We start from the raw sequence: 5,342 nt of genomic DNA, 5'->3' as shown, positions 1-5,342 counted from the left end.
ACCTGTCCCAGCCCGCTGGGTGTCACTCGAGTTCTCGGGACGCTGGGCTCAGCAGCAGAGGCACCTCGGCAGGGGCTAGCTGCTCGGGCCCACCCGCCGAGGCCGAGCGCTGGACCCGGACATCATGGCTTTCCCAGGGGAGCTGACTGTTCCGGGAAGAGGTTCGAAGACACTCAGGGACACTCGGGACACCCATTATCCAACTGGGTGAGGTCACAGTGTCTGACCTGTGGCTCTGAACTGCCAGGCAGAGGCGTGGAAACAGACCAGGGTGAGGGGGCAGCTAGAACGAGCCACAGCGGCGACCACGATGAACCGGGCGGGGAGACAGGAAGCGTGATTGAACCCGCAACCGCGAGTTCCGGAACCCACGGGGAAGCCAAGGACGGGGACTGAGGCAGAGGGTGTCAGACTTCTACAGGCAAAACCTGTACGCGAAGGAGGAGGCACCGGGCGGGCCACGGAGGGTTGCCGTCTAGTGACTGGGAGACAGCCACAGCAGCCGTGAGAAAAGCAGCGACGAGAGAGACCGAGGCCGTGGGACAGCACAGGGGTGCCGGGGGCTGCTGGTGGCCGAGTACAAGGACGGGCACTGAGGCAGAGGGTGTCAGACTTCTACAGGCAAAACCTGTACGCGAAGGAGGAGGCACCGGGCGGGCCACGGAGGGTTGCCGTCTAGTGACTGGGAGACAGCCACAGCAGCCGTGAGAAAAGCAGCGACGAGAGAGACCGAGGCCGTGGGACAGCACAGGGGTGCCGGGGGCTGCTGGTGGCCGAGTGGACGCCGAGGGGAAGGAGCAGGACCACGCGCTAAGGGGTGACATGTAAACAGCGCTCAGACGCGGCGGGAAGCCGGGACCGCCAGCCTGAGCTCCGGCGGGAAGCACACAGCAGGGGAAGCACGTGGCACAGCGACCTCTGAGACCGGCAGAGCCCAGGCTCCTAAGTCACCCAGGGCAGGGGCCTGACCGTGAGGAACAGTCACGCCACTGCCACGCCACTGATTACGGGGACAAATGCCGAGGGGCCTCTGGGCCCTTTCCGTGCTGACAGTGTCTCTGTACGGACCTGCCCAGCGCATGAGTGGAGAAGCCGTGGCTCACCTGCCCTGAGGCGGGTTCTGGCAGCCCTTCTGCCAGCGGGGCCTCCGTACTCCTCGCATTGTTTCTGAACCGGCCACGGGGCGCTAGCTGAACGTGCCCACGGAGGCGAGCAGGGACTGCTGCCGTCAGGCCCGCGCGTGGCCTGAGTGGCACCACGTGAGACCAGGCGGGCTGGAGTGTGTTAGAGGACACCGCGGCCCGACCCCTGGGGCAGTGCGAGAGCTGTGCAGTCCCCAGGTCAGACGCGAGGGTGGTGCTGTCACCGCAGACGCCCCACGGGGTCTGGAAGGGGTGTGAACACCTTATGTCGACAAAATGGACAGATCCTTGGAAGACAGGCTCCGAAGCTCAGTACGAGGTAACTCAGGTAGCTTACCCACAGGGACCCAGGACCAGACCTGCCTGGGCGTCCCTGACAACTAGGGAAGGAGTTGCCCGGGTGCCATGCACACCTTCCGGAAAAGTGGGGAGGGCCTGTCCCCCACTGTGCTCCTGCAGAACAGAAGGAGGGGACATCCCACACGAGTCGTGTCTCAAGGAAGGTCGATGTAAGTGCCCTCTTTAAAGTGGACCAGTGGGCCACGGAGCACCCTTGGGGGTGTTGGGGAGCCTGGCTCTGCCCGCGCCCCGTGTTCTCTCCCCCGACTTCCGCTGCGGTTCCTGTTGGGACCAGGGCAGCCCACGGCCCGCTGGCCGCCCAGCCTCGGTGTTGCTCGGGACCCTGACGAGGAAGCGCCTCTCCCGGGGGCTTCATGGGAGGAGCGTGAGCCTCACGCAAGGGCGAGGCGTGGGTGCTGGGGCAGCGTGCTCACCAAGGGACGTCGCCAGACTTAATTCTGAGTAAACGCAACCTTTCCGCACGCACGGGGATCATTTTATCTTACTATTTTCTTAAGTTTCATCAAATAACATCTAAGAATGCTGAAGCCCAGACAGGCAGGCGGGTCTGGGCTGTTTGCCGAGGCTCAGGGCTGCGTGGACGCCCTCGGAGGGGTTTAGCCCTAAGAACTCTTTATTGGTTTTCATGAAGTGTCTCGAGGAGTGAGGAGAGCAAACAGTGTCAGGACTAACCGGCAGGCCTGTCAGGGCGGGAGCCGAGGGCTCTGTCTGCCAAGGCCTGGCGGACTGGCCCAGGGCAGCCGCCTGTCCCCCAGCGGCCAGGGGGGCCAGGCCCGGGGCTGAGCTCAGAGGGGTGGGCTGGGGTCCTGAGTGCCCCCCCCCCCGGCACTGTCAGGCCACACTCTTGTCACCACGCACTGGGGAGACAGAGGACACAGCCACATCTCGGCCGCAGCCCCCACAGCCGCGCTGGCTGCTCCATGTCCTTCCCAGCAGACATGGGGGCAGCCAGCCACTGGGTTCTGGGGCACCACAGCCCGCTTGCCCAGACCTCGACCCCCGGGGAGATGCGTCCTGAGCCCACCTGCCACACGTGTGCACCCACCTGGCTGTGGTCCCGCCCGGTCCCAGCAGTGCGGCGTAGGGACGCTCTCTGCAGCGCCGCACCGCCCGGTGGCTATGGAGTGCATGTCCTGTGATTTCAAGTGCTGGCGGGCCCCGGCCTACTGAGTGCGGCTCCCGCCTGACACAGAAGCCACAGCTTTCGCCGCCTCCCGTGACAGGCGGTGAGGTTACAGCACGTCAGTGTGGTCCCAGCCCTTAGGGAGCCTGCTAGGGGAGGAGGGCCCGGCCCTGCCAGCCTGCCTTGTCATGGCCCTCTCCGGGGCCCGGGCTCCCCCCAGCGCTGACAGAAGCTGGAGCCGGACCGAGGAGCTGTGGCCAATGGCCTCAGGAGCAGCAGGCCCCCCACCCTGTGAACCTGCAGCTCCCTCAAAGCCAGGGAGTGAGCTGTGCGTGGGACAGGATCGACAGAGTGCCAGCCAGGAGTGCGAGGACAGGGCAGGGACAGGCTGCCTGGTGGCATGGTGGCCCCCAGCCACTGGCGCTGTCGGGGACTGGCTCTCTTGGTGGTGGGCTTGCAGGGACGCAGCAAGGCAGTGCGACCTGCGGCTGCGCGTGCTCACCGGGCAGAGACCTCGGCAGCCGGCCGTGGGGCCCTGGGGCTGCTCCTCCGGCATCTGATGGACGGCCCTGGGCTCCCCGAGCCTTTACAGGGGCGGCTGTAGCTTGTCCCCCCCCTTGAGCCCCCACTGCCATCTGGGCCATGCGGCTCATACCCAGGGTGGCTGGAGAACACAAGGCTGGGGTCATGGTGTGCTGGCCGTGCCACGGCTGACCCCCTGTGGAGACCAACCACCCAGCACCATCGAAGTTTCCTGGGCTCGCGGCACACCCGCTCTCTGGCATCTAGGGGGTTCAGTCCACCCCTCACTCCGAGCTCACCTTCAGTGTTTTCTGTAATTACTCCCGGCGGGGTAAGCCTCCTCGGCCACACGGTGGGTCTCCCGCCTACCCCTAGTGGGCGGCAGCAGGCCGGGCCCTCACCTGATGTAGCTGGCCACAGCAACCTGTGGGGTTGCCCCCAAGCATGTGGTAGACATTGAAGCTGGTGCCTCTTGTCATCCATAGCCCCCCAGCCCCGGGAGAGGGACGTGTCTCCCTTGCAGGGAAGGTAACATTTCATCACTGCGGAATGCCCCAGCCTGGGGTCCTCAGTACGCAGTGCAAGGCCCACCGCTGTCATACGGAGGACCTATGGTGGCATCTTACTGTCATATTCTGTTTTAGAGAGATTTTGCTATAGGGCGTGTGTACTTGCTGGAGAGACAGAGATCGACAGAGACAGAAAGCAAGAAATCACCTCCCGGGGGGATGGCCATGCCACAATCCCTTCTCTATTCTCTACTCTGGATTTTTGGCACGCACTCACATGCACCCTGCATTAGTTTTAAGCAGCCAGGTCCAGGACTTGAACTGCGGTCGGCCACGTGGGAGCCCAGTGATGCAACCATTATGCCCTCTGGTGGTCCCCACCATATTTAATTTTCAGTCAATAATATAAACTTTTTCTCAGGGTGTTTTATGATGTGACCAGTTCGGTCCATCTTCGGCTTTCCAAAGACATGCTAGGGGACGTCGGTACTGACAGCGCACCGATGGGGTGCACCAGCCAGGCTCTGCCGGGTCTCTTCTTCCTCCCTGACATTCACTGTGTCACCTGCTGGTTTCTTGGGGGACATCCAGAGTAAGGAAACTTTTCTGTTGGATACCTCCCCAAGCCAGACCCAAATCCCCTCCTGACAAACATGGAATTCACAGACAGCCCTGAAATCCCGTTCACCACTGATTTCTAGAGGAGAGGTCTGCAGTCCTGGGCGTGCGCGGGATGGCAGACTGTGTGGCCAGTCCTGGGTGTGCATGGGATGGCAGACTGCACGGGATGGCAGACCGCATGGCCAGTCCTGGGGATGCTGGCCAGGGGCTCCTGCCATGAGGCACAGCAATCTCCTGGCTGGGGGACAGCCTCCCCAGAATGCCCAAGATCCAGAAGTGTCCAAGCAGTCCAAGCTGGCACCTGCCCTGGAGTCTCAGTGCAGGAACTGTCCCAGGGTAGCCCTCCTGCCGCCCTGACGCTGCTGCAGGGTGGAAACCGGCCTCTTTCTTCCTTTCTCTCCACACCTGGGCGCTGGGGCCAAGAGCCTGGGTCCTAACCCATGACCCCCTTCCTCCCTCTGGGTGGGAAGTGGCCAGCAGCAGGGGAGTGGAGCCAGATGAGAGGTAAGGAGGGCGCCGACCTGGGGGGCTTATGATGACGCAGAAGCACCCAGCAGCCTGTCTGCCCGGAAGCACTGCCCCTCCCAGCACCCAGGGCGCCAGCCCGTTTGCAGAGCGACGTCCACACCCCTTCCGTCCTCTCCGTCGCCTTCCACACTCGCAGGTGCCAGGAGACTGCCAGATCCCTCCACCCCTCCCTGCTCTGAGGCCAGGCAGCCCTGGGTCCCGGTCTGGGCCCATCTGAGGAAGTGCCCAAATGGGAACACAGAAGCCCGGTCTTCCAGGATACCCGACTCTGTGGTCCCGGGCTCGGGTGACCCCGGAGCCCGGGCCGATGTGACCCTCTCCTGTTGGGCTGCGGGGCCTCTGCTGCACCCCTATCCGCCAGGAGCTCGCGACGCCTGGGGAGAGGCTGCAGCCCGGGCCGCCGGGTGTGCGCGGGGCGGCTGCGCGGTCAGGTCGCCGGGGTCCTTCTCGGTACCAGGCGCACACGCCAGGGACCACGGCTACCCGCACGGCTGGGGCTGGGGCTAAACATCAGGACGCACACTGGGGACCGCACCG

Source organism: Tupaia chinensis, unplaced genomic scaffold, assembly GCF_000334495.1.
Source record: "Tupaia chinensis unplaced genomic scaffold, TupChi_1.0 Scaffold000020_1, whole genome shotgun sequence".
Lineage (NCBI taxonomy): Eukaryota > Metazoa > Chordata > Mammalia > Scandentia > Tupaiidae > Tupaia > Tupaia belangeri.
Note: the sequence above shows the minus strand (reverse complement) of the source record.